The 19,988-nt window shown below is 39.4% G+C and overlaps 1 long non-coding RNA gene and 1 pseudogene across 1 annotated transcript in view; one reads left to right on the plus strand and one right to left on the minus strand.

Moving 5' to 3' along the window:
• Window positions 1–782: 782 nt before the first annotated feature.
• The window catches only part of LOC118721379, a 171,101-nt gene continuing 151,895 nt past the window's right edge, over window positions 783–19,988 (minus strand). The window contains exon 3 of the long non-coding RNA XR_006741945.1: window positions 783–942. This is a non-coding gene — a long non-coding RNA (uncharacterized LOC118721379). The remainder of the gene's footprint in view (window positions 943–19,988) is intronic.
• On the plus strand, window positions 9,491–9,650 carry LOC118721817 (annotated as a pseudogene).

A 19,988-nucleotide genomic window follows, 5' to 3' on the forward strand; every position in this document is an offset into this window, starting at 1 on the left:
GATAGAGCGTTGGCCTGTGGACTGAAAGGTCCAGGTTCGATTCCAGTCAAGGGCATGTACCTTGGTTGCAGGCACATCCTCAGTAGTGGGTGTGCAGGAGGCAGCTGGTCAATGTTTCTCTCTCATCGATATTTCTAGCTCTCTATCCCTTTCCCTTCCTCTCTGTAAAAAAAAAAATCAAAAACCTTTCACCTATGTCTTAAAAGTAGGCATTTTCCTTGACCAAGGCTTTGATTTTGGATAAGAGTCCCAGAATTCACAGAGGGAAAGAGCTTTGAAAATTAGAAAACACCTACTATTTTAGACAGCTGGGAATCTACCCTAATTTTAAACAAGAGAGAAAAAATTTCTCACTTCTTATCTTACATTCCAACATTCAGTAACTCCCTTTATCGGAATATTTTCCTTTAATAGTTCTTCTAATATCATTGAATCTCCTTCCTTTTTTATCTGTTTTTGGAAGAACTACAGCTGGTCACAACCTTCTATGTGTTTGTTTATTTTTTATTTTTTGTATTAGTTAACGAAAGGGAAAAAGTGTTCAAAAGGGCTTCAGTAATAATAAACTGGATTCTGGCTTTCTTCTTTTATTTTTTTAAATACCATAATCCTATTTAAATCGCATCAATAAAAATATAATAATAATTCCAGGGGTTTTTTTGAGAAATAAGGGAAACCAATCTTACCTTTTTACAATATTTTCAGTCTACATTCAGTATTTTTTTATACTCAGTTAAAAATCAATTTTATTTTGAAAAATTTTAAGCAGAAAGAACGCTAACATGAAACTGTGATGAGAGATTAGATTTGGAAACATCAGAAAGAACTCAAGTTTCCAGCTCTTCACCATGTCAGGTCATAGGAACCAGTAAGGGATTCCTCACCAGGCACCCAATTGGCCAGCCAGCACCTTTATCTTGGACTTCCCAGCCTCCAGAAATCCTAGACAAATGCCAGTGTTTGAATGCATACGAGGACATGAGGACTGGGTGTTGCCCTGCAACAGAAATGCCACCGGGAGATAATAGGAGCCAAGCTGGGAGAAGTTCACAAGCACACACCTTTCTTTTAACCCAGATAACTCAACATCCGTCTTATCTACTCTGAGAAGTAAAGAGCAAGAACATGCAAAAAAAAAAAAAAAAATGAATTCACTTTTGAGTTATTACAGATATGGATGGATATGTATATAGGAGATGTATATACACTGAGTGGCCAGATTATTATGATCTCTGAATGTATAGTAATCTGGCCACTCAGTGTGTGTGTGTGTGTGTGTGTGTGTGTGTGTGTGTGTATTAGAGGCCCGGTGCATGAATTTGTGCATGGGTGGGGTCTGTCCAGCCTGGCTAGGGGGAGGGGACAAGGGTGGTTGGCCGGTCAGCCTACTGGTCGAACTCCTGGTCGAGGGAACAATTTGCATATTAGCCTTTTATCATATAGGATATACACTGAGTGGCCAGATTACTATACGTAATCTGGCCACTCAGTGTATTCAGAGATCATAATAATCTGGCCACTCAATGTATATGCAGGTTAATAGACACACATGTATTTCATTGCTACGTCAGCTGAGAGAGACTAGAAGCAATGAGCACACTTAATGTTCACATCTTTGTTTCTGATGGCAATTTCCAATGAAAGGAACCAGGGTGCCTTGGAGAGTGGCTAATTCTAAGGCTGGGACAGGGAATATGTAAGATGGTCTTGGGGCATCGTGTAGAACCATAAAATAAGGAAATACAAAACAAAGTAAAAGTTATACACACACACACACACACACACACACACTCACAAAACGGTGGGATATGTCAAAGGGACATAGGAGCCAATTGAAAAAAAACAAAAAACAAAAACTCATTGCTCAAAGCTGGAACAATTTGAACAACAAAATAGCATAAAAACTAAGTTATAACTCAAAATATAAAATAAATATCCTTAGATTTGTAAGATGTAAATAAGTAATTGAATAAGTAAGTGAAGGATTCTTCTGTAATGCAACAGAATGTCAAATAATACATGTAGATACGTCTACCTCAAGGAGATGAAGGATAAACATTGACCTCTTAATAGTAGGCTGCACATAATGTCTTGTCTTCCAGACACAATAAAGAAAGAGCAACACAACTTTCCAGAGGAGAGATCTGACCAACAGTAAGTCTACCAGGTGACCAAGGTTAACATGATAAGTCATATTGATATGATGTGATTAGAATAGCCTCTGTTGTCTTCCTTCCAAGAATTCCCCCAAAACTTATTGTCATTGTCCAGGGAAGCCTAAAGTACAATTTGGTATCCTGGATTGGGTTCTGGAACAGAAAGGAGCATTTGGTAAAAATAGAGCAAATATAAAGTATGGTGAAGGTTAATATTTAGTTACTATTGGTTTACTAGTTGTAGCAAATGTAATATACCAATGAAAGAGGTTAGCAATAGGAGAAACAGGGTGTGGGGTATAATAGGAACTTTCTGTTCTGTCTTCACAACTTTGTTATAAATCTACATTGTAAAAAAAAAAAAAAAAGGTAATTTATAAGATAAACATATAGCAAAAGTAGCCCCGAAGCCATTTTTAACGAGGCATGAATATGACAGCATCAAATACAAATAATATTTATTAGTCTTTTGTCATCCATTCAATAAAAGGAGTAAAAGAATTCATGGTAATGCATGAGTGTATTTTACCAACAGAATAATGTCTTACACTTAAAAGACAGAACATCTGAAAGGAATTCTATTGGGCCTATTGGAAGTCAGACAAAAGGCATATATTACATGAATAAACATTGAAAATGTACCCTAAAGCAATAAGACTGCTGTTGCTCATTGCCAGATGGCAAATCACTGCCACTCAAGCAAGGCTTATAAAGTACAGTATTAGTTACTGAAACACTAAGGGTAGAAGAGATTGTTAAAAAAAAAAAACAAAAAAAAAAAACACCCCTAAAAAATTACAAGTGGCATACGCAATCAGAACAGCTTGCTAATGGAACCCAAAACTCATTAGCATGGGTATCATTTTGATTATATTTGGGACAAACGCTAGCCCAATACCAGCTTAATATCTTTTTTAAAAATATATATATTATTGATTTTTTACAGAGAGGAAGGGAGAGAGATAGAGAGCTAGAAACGTCGATGAGAGAGAATCATTGACCAGCTGCCTCTTGCACACCCACTACCAGGAATGTGCCCGCAACCAACGTACATGCCCCTGACCAGAATCGAACCTGGGACCTTTCAGTCCACAGACTGACTGGTGCTCTACCACTGAGCCAAACCGGTTTCGGCCCAGCTTAATATCTTGCAGCCATTAGTCAATGTGGGCCAAGAATGTGCCTAATCAGCAAAAACCCAAATTCTTCCCTGGAAAAATTGCTTACAAGGAATGTCTTCTTGATGATAGATCAGGTGTGTGATTTGTCTTATGAAACTTGACCTGTATTAACCCAGGAAAGAACATGAACAAAGGCAAAGCAAGTTCTACTATAAGTGACTCTGGTGGGAGAACTTTGCTGAGATTTGATGCACAGATTTCAGCAAAATCCTTTCACTCACACTGCAGCTAATCCCAGGTCTCTCCGCAGAGGATTTTCTGTATTACATTAAAAGCATCTCCACAAATTCCTTTTGCTGTGACTTATAGGTTGGCCAAAGAACTAAAAGTCAAGAGTGCACAGAAAAAGGCTTTCTCCCACTGGGCCTCTAGTTTGTGCCATAAGGTTGATTTTCTAAACACAAATGCACAATGAACTATTGAAAGCAAGAAAGCTAATTCAGTCATCCCCAAAGGGCATTCCTTAATACTAAATATTTAACTATATGCTGAAACTGAGAGTACAAAATTAAAACCGTATTTAACAGATGTTGAAAAAAATTGGGCATTATGTCAACTAATTCAAATACCAACACTGCTGCTATCATCCTATGTATGAAACAAAACAATAATAATAAAATAGCTGTACACCAAAATTGACAAGATAAGATGCACAGATAGCCAGCAGACACACTTGATTCACAATTTGTATTAAATCTCTCAACTGAATTCAACCTAAAATAAATTAGTTTATCTTTCTGACTTTAGTTCTGTCAAGTGGCTCATTTACTTTTACCAGCAATTGATCAAATATATACATATGCAATTGATTTGAGAGAGGAGGGGAGAGAGAGAAACATTAATCAGTTATCTCCCAAATGCACTCAGGCCAGGGATTGAACCTGCAACCCAGGAATTGAACCAGTAGTAACCCTTATGGTATACAGGATGAGACTCCAACCAACCAAGCCACCCAGACAGCCTGAGGCTGATCAACCATATTTTAATTTTCCTAATCTTTCTCTTCACAAATGCAGCCTAGCCAAATGTCTTTGCCAATATTAAGTAAACCTCAGAACTCTCCTACGGAAAATTCAGCAATAGCATTTGTTTTCTCCTAATGCGAAGCTATGAAGATTAAGCTCATTGATTTAAGGTTGGCCTAAATTTTACAGAATGACAGAAACAACTTTGCAAGGTGCTATTCAAACAATCAGAGAAGACGTGCACAAAATGATTACATTTTAAATAAAGGGGCATGAGAGAGAATTGCATGTTACCCTACCCTCTACTCCAACCCAAGCGTGTGTGTATATATTTGATCAGCATTTATTTACTCATAAGTCATTCAACAAAGAGTCATTGGCAACCTTCTACATGCTAGAAACTAGGGAAAAACATAAAGAGATGATAACTCTCCAGCCATGTTACAACAAGCAAATATCAAGTTTTCATGGCAATTTAATAAATAAGCTTATTTCTTACCAGAGATGTTGGAATTTTACTAATCAACATTATGCCTTATCTTTGCTTCTACTATGTTACTAGTCTTGTTTTCCTGGAGGGGAAAAAAAAAAAACCAATAGCCCAAGATTTCTACCAAACAGCTATTTTATACTTAATGGTTTAGGTATTAAAAAAGTGTGAAAACTAATATTGCCCTCTGCTGGCAGGTTCCTCAAGTACAAATCATGGTTTTGCCATTTTACCATCTTTGGGGATGCATTTTGACATTTAAAGATTAGAGTCTGCTTTTTTTTTTTTTAAATATATTTTATTGATTTTTCACAGAGAGGGATAGAGAGTTAGAAATATCGATGAGAGAGAAATATGAATCAGCTGCCTCTTCCACACCCCCTAGTGGGGATATTCCCCAAACCAATTTACATGCCCCTGACCGGAATGGAACCTGGGACCCTTAAGTCCGAAGGCCAACACTCTATCCCCTGAGCCAAACCAGCTGGGGCGAGAGTTTGCTTCTTATTAGTAATACCTAAAATTCCTTTTGACACAAAGTCCACAATATCTAGGCAATGATGATAAGCACAGTCAGCATCAACCAAAATAAGTACTTTAAAAAGGTAGCACTATCTTCAATGTGTGAAGAGAAAGACTGTCTCAGAGCATACCAGTTCCAAATTCAGCAATATCTTAATCTCATTTTATTGAACCTGAATCTAGTTATCCGAAACTGTCAGGATCCTTCAAACTAGATAAAACTCTGAAAGTTGAGTAGTCTGAGAATGATGCCTCTTTCCCCTCCACTGAGGTGTATGAATTTGTTCCAGTTAAAACTTCAGATGTGGTATGTGATTTGGGGATGTGCCTATCTCAAGATATTAGTGTGAATTCGCAGGTTAGGAGATGATCCCATGTTCATATGTTGAGAATCTTTATAAAATGAAGGCTCCTTATTGGTTGAAAATATCTGGATCGGTCTTGGGAGTTGTTTCCGACATTCATTAATGGGTTTTTCTCTCTCTCTCTTTTTTTATCCTCACTTGAGGAAATGATTACTTATTTTAGAGAGAGAGGAAAGGAGAGAGAGACAGACAGAAAAATATTGATTTGAGAGAGAAGCACTGACGGGTTGCCTCCTGTACCGGCCCCAACCAAGATGGAACCCACAATCTAGTATGTGCCCTGACTGGGAATCAAGCCTGCAACCTTTTTGGTGTACAGTAAAACGTTCTGGGTTTCCTTTTTTCATAAATGTAGAAGCTTTGATTATGAGCTATTTCATCTTCATACTTCTAGTACCTGGCACAGTGTCTCATTTTAACATATTTAAGGAGAGCTTATAGAATAAATGAATCAGCCTCTTCTACTTAATGTGTTTAATCATCAAAGTAGGCCTTTATTTCTCAATTAAAATGCTTAGAGTGGAATGGGATATGATATGTAGGAAGAACATATATTTGGAGTTGGACAGACTTGGATTTACGTCCTAGCTTTGCTCCCTAGCTGTGCAGTATGATAGGAAAGTACCCAACTTCTCTGAGCCTGCAGCTTCCTTATCTGTGAAATGAGAAGCATCACACTTCCTTCTCACAGTGTTGTCGGGCTTAGATAAGACAAAATAGGTAAAGTGCTTGGCACATAATGAGCATTCAAAAATGTAATTCTCTTCCCTTTCCTTTCAGGTAAATTACTAATCTCTATTTTTAAAATCACTTTTAGGGAAAAAAATCAGCTTGGATCCTCTTGGAGAAGGGGAAAGAGTGTGTTGTAGTCACGCTATTTGTTTAAATTGTCAAACCTTTCTTTCCCCCACCAGGAATGAGAGTATATTCACTTAAGCCCCCATAGTTTGCCTGCTTTTGAGCTTCTACTGGCTTCAAAATAAGTTATCCACAGTGGGAAAAGCACTAGGAAAATTTGAATTACTTACTGTCATTTCCCAATTAAGTAAAAGTGGAGGAATTATAACACCTTCCATGAGATTCATGCTTTGCAGATTTCAAAACACTTTAATCTGAACTCTCACCTTTTAGGTTCGAATTAGCACCCATTTTAAAGCTAAGGGAACTCAAAGGAGAAAGAAAGGGGGGCCGCTAAATAAGGAGACTAAAATCAGGAGCCCTGTGTTCTGACTTGGCCAGGGCTCACTCCTCAACCACCTGGGTGCACTGTCTTCTTCTCAGAAGCTGCCTTTACGGACTCACTGGTGCTCCCTGCTGTCCACCTTGGACATTGCATCCTGGAACAAAGCCCTTTCCCACCGCCAAAGGGATTTTGATCTACTACCAGTAGGTAAAGGAGATAACCAAATCATAGTCTTGGAGCTCAGTCTTTTTTTGTTTACTCAGTGACTCACAATGAGACATGTAATGAGCTGCTTGGGATTAACTACTTTTCCAACGTGTTACAAAGCCTAAATGCCTCGATGGTATTTTTAAAAACTATCCTGGGAAATTCTCCGTTTATTTTGAACTTTAAAGATGCTACAGAAAGTGTAAGTAAAACGGAAAAGATGAAGCCCTTGTCTGTAGGGCTACAGACTCAGAGTCTCCACTGGAAACAGCTGTGCCTGTGAGTTTTCTTGTGTGATGCATTTATTGATGTTCTTGTTGTGTTGCCAGTGTGAGCTGGTGGCCAGCTGTTCTCAACATATTTTAATTAAAGGAGCTCCCACACCGTCAATAAATATTTTGTACAAAGATGTGCAACACCTGTTTGCCTCTGTTCTTGTACCAGATCTATATCCCTGTCTAGATCTTAACAACATGATTTATTCTTACCCTTGAGGCCCCACATTCCAAATAAATGTATTAAGCTGCGATGGATCCCTGTACCTTTAAGAGAATGGTATCCCTTTGTAATTGTATGCACAATTGGGTATGTATATTTTCATGCAGACAAAGCTTATACTTTCAACATAATTCTCAAATGGATCCATTATTCAGAAATGGGTAAAGAAGACTGGCTGTAAATACATACTCCTGTATATTAATTTTCAGCAACATACAGTAATAGTAATTGTTTCTTGTCTTAAAAAGCTCAATCAACAATGGGAAACTTCAGGGGGTAAGTTAAAGACTAGAGTAAAAATAAAATATGAGAAAGGAAAGTTAAGGACAAATAATATATTTGTTAACAGGCAATAAATAATGAACCACTTGGAAAGAGTAGGTTATAAAATAGAAACTTTACTACCACAGTTCTACCTTAGTCAACATACTAACCATGTGTATGTAACAACTTCTGAAAGAGGCTTTCTGGGAGGCAAAGGTCATCTTTATAATATAAGCTTATGCTGTGTCCAAAAAGAAAGTACAGACCTAATTTTAATAAATAATAACGTATAAATCAATGGATTAGGATTTGCCAATATTCACTGCTTTTCCTATCTTGTCTTTAGACACGTGAAGCAGCCAGTACAAAGCCCTTGTTCATCTTTCTTCTTAACCGCCCCAAGGAAAGAATCACAGAAGTTCTGAATTTTCGTTACTATGCCCAACACACAAATGTGACATGGTACTGGCCAAACTCATCAACAGTACTCCCAAAAGTGCCTGTAAGCCCAGAATCTAATACAAAAATCTCATTAAGTTCCTACCTATGGACTCCTTCTAAGTATACAAGGCAGCCTCCCCCACCTTTATCATTTCCTCTCTTTCTCCAACCTCCCTTGTGGCCTTGGTCTCTGATCCCTCTTCCCCTTGACCTTTGCCTTCATGAAAACGGGGTGGGGGGGGTAGACTTTTTCTGGGGGCAGAGAAGTCAGCACCGGACTGACTTACATAATAATTACAGAAATATCCTTGAATGTGTGGTAACAGTTTCAATAGCCTCACCATTTCCACCTTCTCTGTATTACTTCTGTTCCTTTTTTCTTAAAAATCTCTCAACCACTGGCCAAAACCGGTCTGGCTCAATGGATAGAGCGTCGGCTTGGGGATTGAAGGGTCCCAGGTTCGATTCCCATCAAGGGCATGTACCTTGGTTGCGGGCATATCCCCAGTAGGGGGTGTGCAAGAGGCAGCTGATTGATGACTCCCTCTCATCGATGTTTCTAACTCTCTATCTCTCTCCTTTCCTCTCTGTACAAAATCAATAAAATATTTATTTTAAAAAAAATCTCTCAACCACTGGATCGGTTTCAAGAAGCCGATCTTCTGGGAAATTCTGTCACTAAAATCATCCCAAACCCAGTGTTTCTCACCATCTCCAATTTGGCCAATATTAGAGTCTCTGAAAAGAGAAACAACAGGTCTAAAGAAAGGAACCGAGAAAATCTTCATGATTTTCTTCCTTTTCCACTCTGAAAGAAGCAAGAAATTGTGGGGTGAAGGGAAAGGAAACAGCAGAAAATGCACACACACACACACACACACACACCATAATGGGCAAATATTGGTTGAAAAGAATAACTGAAGGGTAAAATGAGGTCCACGTCAGTCATGAAATGACAATTCTAGCACTTAGTTTGGGGAAAGTTACAGTGGCTCACTTCCAGTAAAAATCTCAATTTCTTATCCTTATTAGCACAATAATGGAGTACAACTAGACAGTGAAAAGTTAGTGCTTTGAATAATAAAAAGTTGGTTCTGCAATAAAATTAGTAGGCTTTGTTTCTTCAATGCTTTAGGCACCGTTACCAGAAGCTTTTTTTTTTTTTTTTTTTTTTTTTTTTTTGTCTAGCATTATGTGCACATTCAGAATATCAAACTAAAGACTCTACTTTCAGGGGTCATTTCTATAGTTGGTTACTAAGAGGTTTCTGTGAACGTGTAGAGCAGAAAACTTTAAGCGAGAAATTTGATAGGGTTCACTTTTTTTCAAAAAGAAAACTAGTTTGAGTGTGAGAGGCATGCTGGTTCTCACATTCTAAGGTTTACAGCAACAGAAATAAAAAATTTTTTGTAAAAGCACATTTACTTTGTGGCTCAGGATAAGTTAATAATTAGTTCTGAGTGCTACTATACTCCTGTATATCAAAATCTGACAAATTTAACAAAATTCAAATCTAACAAAATTCAGCCATGATTTATACAGCTTCATCAAGTGTTTAAGACTTCCTGAAATTCCATCTCCTCCACAAAGACTTGCCTGAGTGAGGTGGCAATTTCCTGTCCTCTTACCCTATCCCTGTTTCCTCAATATCACATTCATCAATCTGACCCCAATGTCAGCATTTCTAGGAAAACCATGGAGGTGTGCCAGAGAGAGGCAAGGCCCTGATCTCCAAGGGAGTGGGGAAAGGAGAAACTAAGTATAACATCTTCTAAGTTAAAGGCTGCATCTTACTGGCCAGCACCTAGTGCAGGGTCTGTAACAGAAAGGAAAGAGAGGGAGGGAGGGAAGGAGGAAGATAATAGATTCTGAAAACCATAGTTTAGCAAATACAACTTTACCTTTTCTTGAAATGGGAAATACAGCAGGTCTCCAAATAATATGGTTTCATTCAATGTTGTTTCTTTACAACATTGATGAGATGCTGTGTGAATTTAACTCTTATTCATATCAATTAACCCATGGTAAAGTGGTTTTGTTTATGTCATTTTGCTTTAAGTTGCAGGATCTATCTACAATGTTAAATGAGCACTTACTCTGTGTTGATGGATTGTGACTCCTTAGAAAGAAGGAGCGTGGACTCATTAAAAACAAGTCATACTAGGCTAAATGTGCCAGGATTCTATTTTTTGTCCTGTTCTGATCAACTTGGATAAAGACATAATCAGCCTTCTAGTCAGATTCATGACTGTTAAAACATTGGTGAGGACAGTTAATACACTTTACCACCAAATAGAGATTCTGCCTCATCTGAAAGACATCTCTTTAAAATTTTAACAAAGATAGCTGAGACCGGTTTGGCTCAATGGATAGAACGTTGGCTTGGGGACTGAAGGGTCCCGGGTTCGATTCCGGTCAAGGGCATGTACCTTGGTTGCGGGCATATCCCCAGTAGGGGGTGTGCAAGAGGCAGCTGATTGATGACTCTCTCTCATCGATGTTTCTAACTCTCTATCTCTCTCCCTTCCTCTCTGTACAAAATCAATAAAATATATTAAATAAATAAATAAAAAATAAAAAAATGAAATTTTAACAAAGACAAATGAAAATGACTAGCTTTCGAATCATGAAAATAAATTTAAAATTTACTATGAAAGAATCTGGACTCGGTGATATGAAATAAAAAAATAATGTAAAGGTTTCACTTGATCACAGCTCAATATGAGCCAATGATGTGAGATGGCTACTACTATGTTAAGACAGTTTTTAGTATTAATATAAATACCCCATACCCACTCTAAGAGAACAAACAGTCCACGGTTTTCTGCATTAAACAGAATCCATCTTTGCCCTCTGTGTGACACTCTAAGAGAAATGCTCACTAACTGGAGAGCATTGAGAAGAACATGACCAAGATGTTAAGAGGCGTTACAGGCTCATCAGATGAGGAACATTTAAGAAAGTTGGGACATCCAAGTTGAGGGAAATGACTAGGAATCTTCAGGTTTGTTTGTGTTTTTTTAATTGTGCCTCAAGGGTATCAAAGTATAATAATCCTAAAACTTTGTTTAAGACACATTCTCATCACTAATTCACAAATATTCTTAATGCTCCTAACTTTTATGCTTCTTTGTTTGCTTGTATTGTATATTTAAAAAATATATATTTTATTGATTTTTTTACAGAGAAGAAGGGAGAGGGATAGAGAGTTAGAAACATCAATGAGAGAGAAACATCCATCAGCTGCCTCCTAAACACCCCCTACTGGAGATGTGCCTGCAACCTCGGTACATGCCCTTGACCGGAAGCGAACCTGGGACCCTTGTGTCCGCAGGCCGACACTCTATCCACTGAGCCAAAACAGTTAGGGATGCTTGTGTGGTTTATTATTTTTTTTAATCTTCTTTTTTTTTTTTTTAAAGAAGTATGAGCCCCCAAATGGCACCAGCCCCCAAAGACGTGTCAGAGGTTTTTATTTATTTTTTTTTAATTTTATTTTTAAAATATTTTTATTGATTTTACACAGAGAGGAATTGAGAGAGATAGAGAGTTAGAAATGTCAATGAGAGAGAAACATCGACCAGCTGCCTCCTGCACACCACCCACTGGGGATGTGCCTGCAACCAAGACACATGTCCTCAACCGGAATCAAACCCGGGACCTTTCAGTCGACAGGCTGACGCTCTATCCACTGAGCCAAATCGGCTTTGGCAATGCTTGTGTGTTTTTAATAATGTAGCAAGATCCCATGGACCCAACACCCCAAAACAAAAAACCTTCACTTCCAATAAGTATCAATAAGAACCGTAACCTACTATCTCTGATTCACCTCTGGCAGAGGCCACAAGGGTGTCTGGCAGATGGCTGCAAAGATAGCGCCATTGACATCCAACAGTGAAATGGGGACATCTGCTGCCTCCCATAAGCGCCCTGCCCCAGGGTTGAGCCCAAAGCCTGGCTATGTGCCCTGCTGAAGAACTGAACCTGCAACCTACTGATGCTCCAACCAACTGAGCCAGGACTGAGGACGACTTTTAACCCCCCTCATAGGGTTATTAGGATGATTGGATAGAACAACAAGGGTGAGGCTATGTGACTGTCAATCAGTAATCTCTACTGAATATCATCTCCAGGTTTCCTACTGAGACAAACACTGAGAGTCAATATTAGTGCTTAAAATGAAATGTGCAAAATGTTAAGATCCTTACCCTTACAATGACGTGGCAGAGTACAGAGTGGTAACCTATATCAAGCACAAGCTGTGGAGCCAACAGTTGAGGGTTTAAATGCATTGTTAAGGAAAAGTATTCAAAATTAGAAAAAGGAAGAAAATAAGTAGATGGCAAGTCCTGTCAGGATCATATGGGTGAGCTGAAGTCCCACATAAGGATTCTCTAGGGCATGTCACTGTTCTATTCACTATTTACTGCTGATTAAAGGTTCCAGGCTTAGTGATGTTACCATGAAACTTATAGAATTTGTCCAGTGGAGATTCAAATAACACTTAATTTGTGGAACAGACAATCCCAGAGGTTATGATTATTTCCCCATAGGACATTAACCAGTTTTTGGTATCAGCCCAGAATTCTTATCCTAACTTTTTTATTATTATTAAATTGCCTATAAGAATCTAAGTGCTCAAATGTTCTTTGAACCAATCTTAACATCTCCCAACTCGCTCATTAATACATGAGTGAACAAAATTTTTGACGTGTTCCTTTTACACTTGCATGTGAGTCATGGTTTTAGTTTTCTAAATATTATATGTGAGGAGCCTCAAAAAAGCTATGAGGAAAAGAATTATGTCTTTTTTACAAAATGAAAAATATGATTTGGCAATGTAAATTATCAATTTCTAATGTATCTGCTGAATCAATTCAGAGTTTTTCTATGTGTTTCCTGATAGCTGGGCATTCTTGTGCTCGAGCCATTGGCATAATTAAGTACAGCTGCTACTCGCTGCAGCGAGATCAGTTGGCAGAAGTTCTAAGGTCTCTTATACAACTGTATTTTCAATGAGTTCAGAATCGCTGTAACAATTGCTATTGGCTTCCCTTTCTTTGCTTATTCCAATCTTTATTAATGATCTGAGAGATAAGGCTCATGTTACCACATGCTAACAATGTCTGGCTAGCATCACACATATGAAATACAGTTTCATTCCGGTTTCCCTGCCAACAGGGGAGAAAAAACAAAGCTGAGCTCTGAAGGAGTGGGCTTGTTGGTTTAAGCTGTTTTGCACCTTGTTAATATGTAATGCTCATCGTCACAGAGACCATTTGGCAACACTCTGAGCCACATTCCACTGAAGTCATGACTACTTTGAGCCATGTGAATTAACACAGGTTCACATACCCAAGGTTTGGGGTGGGAGGGGGGGGTTGGGGGTGGGAGTGGTGGGGTGAGTGTGGACAATTCAAATTTGAATTTTAAACTTTGTGGCTACTCCCAGTCTTATGATCCATATTTCCATGAACAAAATGTTGAGGTCTATGATGAATTCAGTAAGTTCAAAATAGAAAAACCAGAAAAGATATAAATGAGAAAATTATTCTCTTCATAGAAGGATTTTCCACTGAACAAAATAATTCAAAATAAGACCTTTTAGAAGCAAATCCTCCTAGGACTTGAAACTTATCTTCCTTTCCTTATCTTTTCTCTCTTTTTCAATACAAATACTTGGAGCAGTATGGTAGAATGAGCAAGGCTTGGGTACTACTGGTGGTGGGTGACCTTAGTTCATCTCTCTTAGATAGGATTTCCTTATCCAAGAATGAAAGAGTGGGCTGACTGGATTCCAAGGCTCCATCCAGTTCCATTCCATCATTTACAGGCAACTTTTAAGAGGACATCCTATTCTATATAATAAAAGTCTAACATGCAAATGGACTGAATGGCAGAACAACCAGTCACTATGATGGGCATTGACCACAAGGGGCAGACACTCAACGCAGGAGTTGTCCCCTGGTAGTCAGTGCACTCCCACAGGAGGAGCGCTGCTCAGCAGAAGCTGGGCTCATGGCTGGCGAGTGCAGCAGTGGTGGCAGGAGCCTCTCCCATCTGTGGTAGTTAGACATCCCCGAAAGAGTGCTGGACTGCAAGAGGGTGCAAGCTGGGTTGAGGGGACCCTCCCAATGCATGAATATCATGCACCAGGCTTCTAGTGTTACATAAAATAAGGTATTCCTAAGGTAATGTGAGGAAAGGAACTGCCAGACAAAGTCTATATCCTCAGCTTAATGGACTTAAGGAGAAAAAACAACATCCTGTGATGGATCTACTCATGCATTTTCAACTTTGACTCCTGGCAGTGGTGACGGGGCCAGTGAAGCTAAACAGTGCTCCCTAAAATCTACCAATAATCCCTATGCAACGACCACAATAGCAACAGAGACTACCAGCATCAGACAGAAGCAGACTAGCCCAGAAGGAGCAGAGGACACCCCTACCCTTTGCTACTCCAGTGGGAACCTCTGATAGGCAGGACCAACATTACCTCCTAGCAATGCAGTGTCAGGCTCTACCTTCAACCTCCTGAATCAGAGTCTGCTCTTTATCAAGACCAGTAGGAGATCCTCATGCACAGGAAAGTGTGAGAAACAGGGTTATGAACACGACTCCACCGCCAGGCTTCCTCCCTCCCTGCGGAGGTGTCCGCACTGTGTACCACAATAACCCAAGGGAATCTAGGGTCCAATGAGAGGGGAGAAGGAAGGTCCAAAGGGGAAAGGAAAAAAAGACACAATGTCCAAAAAAATCCATGTACACTCAACCATCAGATCACCAGGGAAAGGAGAGGGAAAAAGCTTTAGATGACGTTTTCAATGAATAGTCTAAGTCTGACCCAGTAAGCAAACTGACAGAAACAATATGAAAAGTGGCCAAGATGTTTCAAGGGCAGCTCAACAGAGAGTATTTGAAAGCAATGATAAAAACCACACAGAATCAGTCCATGTTTATATGTTCAGGAAGGCATTTCAATAATGCGTCATCCACCCTCCAAACACTAAAAATCTGCTAAGAGCTGGGCACTGTGCTGAGTTTCAGAATGCAAACAAACAAGACATGGCCCCAAGAGGTTTAAGATGAATGGATGATAGTTACCTTTCAGTAAATATTTACTGCACACTCCTTGGTCCAGGCACTGTCATGAGCACTAGGAATATAAGTGTGGACACAGAAGCAAAACCCCTATTCATGGAGCTTACATTCTAGTGAATGTAATATGTAAAATGATGGATAATACGGTCAAACCCCCCACCCCCCTTTAGCTGCAGAGGATACAGTCAAGACCCCCTGTGGATGCCTGAACCCTTGGAGAGTACCAAACCCTATATACTCTGTTTTTCTTTTCCCTACACATACATACTTATGATAAAGTTTCATTTAGAAGTTAGGCACAGTAAGAGATAAACAAATAATAACTAATAATAAAATAGAACAATTATAGCAGAATACTGTAATAGAAATTACGTGAATGTGGTCTCTCCCTCTCTGATGACCAATCTGATGGTTGAGACGGCCGCTGGCTGTCTAACAAGTAAGCAGCACATGCAGCACGGACATCCTGGACAAAGGTATGACTCACAACACGGGTGTGACGGAGCAGAACAGCACAAGCTCCATTCTGAGCTCAATAAAAATCTTATGAATTGTGTATTTCAGGAATTTTCCACTTAATATTTTCAGACGGTGGTTGACAGCATGTAACTGAAACTGCGGAAAATGAAACCATAGATAAGGGGGGACTACTGTACATAAGATAAATCAGTAAAATGTATAGAATAAGGGCTAAGAAAATAAAACAAAGCCATGGAGTGCGAATGGGTGTGTTGCCGTTTTAAATAGGGTGCCTAGAAAAACACACACATCAATGAGTAGCCCTGAAAAGCGAGGAAGCACAGCATATGGGTGTCTGGAAGGAAAGCGCTCCTGGCAAAGGGAGAAGCTACTCAGAGGCTTTCCTGCTCTAAGACCACCTGGAGGCTGCTATGTGTCTGCAGCAGGAGAAGATAACTGATAGTCGGGGACCATGAGGTTGGAGAGGTAGCATGGGCCAGGTGGAGTGAGTCTTAAAGGCCCGGTGAGGACTAGGTTTTTTTTTCTGAGTAAGAGGAGAGACCTGGAGGGTTTTTGAGCAGAGGAGTGATGAGAATCTGGCTTCTCTCTCTATATATATATAAAAGCCTAAGCAACTGCCTGACAGTTTAACCTGCTGACTAGTAGCTATGACGTGTACTGACCACCAGGGGGCAGGTGCTCAATGCAGGAGCTGCCAAGCTGGAGTGACTAGACAGCTGTGGTTCTCAGGTGATGCACCTGGAACCAGAGAGGAGGAAGCCCCATTCTAGGGTCATCTGAAATCTGTCCTCTCACACACACAATCTGCAACACATATAATCCAGGACCCCTCAGGGGATTTCAGAAAGGTCCGAAATTTCAGCCCGATCTCCACAGGCCAGGCTAAAGGACCCCACCTGTGCACGAATCCATGCACCAGGCCTCTAGTAGTCTAATAAGATCCATTTGATTGCTATGAAAAATGAAAGTGACAAGAAGTTGTCAGAGTTGGGGTATGTTTTTAAGGTAAAGTCACCATTTGCTGCTGGAGTAGGGGGAGATGGGGGAAGAAGACAAGAGTCCCGGATGATATGTAAACAAGTGAGTAAAATAAAATATTGTGTTTTGCTAACCAAGTACATAAATCCAGTCCCATGTAAATCCAAAGAGCTCTGATGTAGATCCCAGAACATCTTGAGCACCCTTAGGGACTCCACACTGGAACCACAAGGTCTTTGGAGCTGCACAGAGTGCCATGTACTCCTATGGGGGTCATATTATCCCTAGAAACTTAGAAAATACAATAACAGCCTGTCTGCTTTCCTAGACAAAGTTAAACCACATGGCGAAGTCTTTCCCACATATCTCCCCTGTGTTCTGAGGCTGTAAACTCTACAACCCTTTTGTTCCACCTATTGGAATTTACTGAAGACATGGGCAGATACTACTAATGAGATTCCTCTTATTGGCTCCTTCCATATCAGCACTAATGCAAAGACAGTCCCAAAAGTCTCTTTAATCCTTAAGACAACCACAACTTATTTCTCAAGGTAGTTGAACAAAAAGTGCCAAATGAGTGCTTTGGACAATTCATGCTGAAGTGAGCTAAATGTGAATTACAAATTTCTAAATACCCAGTCTTAAGTCAGTTGTTTTCAGATATTGTCATCTCAATGAATGTCTTTTCAGACAATGTCCATCTGACATCCTTAAAAAAACAATCTATAAACCAGGATAATAAGATCCAAAGGAATTTACCTTTTAAACATCTAACCACAAGGTGGAGATCTAAAGCAAAGATTCATTTCCTAGCCAAACTCAACTTAGAATCCAGAACTTTTGCTTTAAGGTTAGAGTTGTACGTGCTCTCAGATTGTGTCTTAATTTAAGCTGGAGGGAAATGCAGGGCTTATATATCCACGGTCTTTTAGGAGGTTAGAAATATTTGGCTTCAAGGATGTATGAAAGCTCTAAGCAGTACATTGTCAGGCAGCAAAATAGAGGCATCGACTATATTAGAAATTTCAAGCTGTAGGTCTAAAGTAGGAAGATTCTTGTTATATTACTTGATCATGAGTACATTGAACAGAGGTTAACTGTAATTGCTTTATTCCAGGTATTTTATGGCTGGTATTAAATAACTAATTCCCTTCAACCTGACAGAGACTAGTGGCAGACTAGTGGTTCTGAGGATTTTAGACCATGAGTCTGACTAAAACAACCCTCTACATTTATTCCATGGGTACATAGTAGTGGGACTGACCTGCCAGCAGAAAACCTTCACTTCCTTTTTAGATGGGTTTTATTAGTTTTCCCACTTATACACCAACTAGACTTGTTTGAGTCACTTATCAGGCTTACCCATCTAGAAGTTTCTCTATTTAAAAAATAACCTAGATTTTTCTTTGATTTCTTGTAGTAAAAAGTATTATTTTTCTCTATAGAGATAAACAAAACAAAAAAAAATGAAAAAGAAAATATAGCCTGGCTGGTGTGGCTCAGTGATTGAACATGGACCTATGAACCAGGAGGTCACAGTTCTATTCCCTGTCAGGGTACAAACCAGAGTGGGGTATCCAGGAGGCAGCCGATCAATTATTCTCTCTTATCATTGATGTTTCTATCTCTCTCTCTCTTTCTCCCTCTCCCTTCCTCATAAAACAAGAAAGAGAAAATGTAAACTAAGTAATAAATAGAAAATATGATAGGGTCTTTCATGTGTTTCTTTCTACTCCATATGTCTTAACTTACTTTAAAGAGCATGTAACAGACATTGATTAAATTAACTAGACTGAACCATAGCCAAAATTCTTGGCAGGGTAAACCCTTCAAGCTCTTCCACTCTTTTTTATTGCAATGATCTGTGGAAATTGTTTTCCTTCGTTTCTAAGACCATCAATCTCCAATTTATTAGAGGTGTTTATCACCTATACCTTAGAAAATTACAAAGGAAGGCAGTCACAATCTCAGTACTGATGCCTCCAGCTGGGAGGTGCTGACTTATCTGTCTCAGTCACCTGCCTGTGCTCCAGCTGGTAGAGCAGTTCCCAGCTGTTTATTTGTGAAAGCATCAAAGTTTGGGATGCTGATCTGTCCGCAAGAGACCTTTGATCCTGTGCACCTTGATTTGGAACTCTTAACTGGAACTGGAACTGGAACAAGAAAGATTTGTCTCTTCCGCTACTTTCTGGTCTCAGCAACTCCGGAAATACCAGGAGCCTGCTTGCTGGTAGTTTAGAACTTCCGCTTCCTGTTCTGAATGAAAGCGGAAGTGGAGAAACGTGAAAATGTTCACCAAAAAGCACAGTGACCTTTGGGCAATCCACCACAACACCCAGGTTAAACCATGTTAAATTTCATTCAAATGCTGCCTGTTTACTTAGCCAGGGTAAACTGAGGTGACAGCATGTTTAACCAAAACAAAACCTGCAGAAGACCTTCAGGTCACTGTGCTTTGATAGAAGAACCCGAGAGAGTGAGGATTGGCCTCTGGAATGAGTTTAGAGAGCAATAAGGACTTCTCATTTCCAAGCCCTCCAGGCAGTGGTGCATTAGAATCTCAAGGAGCATTTGTTAAATGCAAATAGCTGGGCCCAGCCCACTCCCACTCCAGTTTCTGATTCAGTAAATCTGGGGGAAGGACAGAGAATTTGAATTTCTAACAAGTTCAGTAATGGCATGTCTGTGGTGCCCAGGACCACACTTGAAGAAGCAGGGCTCTGTGTTTGCCTGTGAACATGTGGGGACATGTTAAGCCTTAGCAAATATGAGGGTATCATTTTAAAGAGAAAGTGAGACAAAAAATTAGGAGTACAGGATTCAGAATTGGTCACACTTGGGATCTGAATCTGGCTATGTATACAGCCATGAGTTTGGCAAATTGCTTAACCTCCCTAAATTGTGCTTTTCTTACATATTTAGTGGGGGAGAATAATCTTATCTATCTTTGAAAACAAGATAAGATATCATATGTAAAATGTCTGACACTCTATAAATGATTGTTATTATCTTAAAATTATATACACTATAGGAAAAAATACAGTTCATATGCAGGCAATAATCTCTGAGGTCTAAGCAAAGAAGAAATTTTAGTCAAGATTCATATGGGTATCTTTGGGGTTTGTATTAAATGAAAAGAGATGGACATAATGTAAAG

This window comes from Pipistrellus kuhlii, unplaced genomic scaffold, assembly GCF_014108245.1.
Source record: "Pipistrellus kuhlii isolate mPipKuh1 unplaced genomic scaffold, mPipKuh1.p scaffold_m20_p_18, whole genome shotgun sequence".
Classification (NCBI taxonomy): Eukaryota; Metazoa; Chordata; class Mammalia; order Chiroptera; family Vespertilionidae; genus Pipistrellus; species Pipistrellus kuhlii.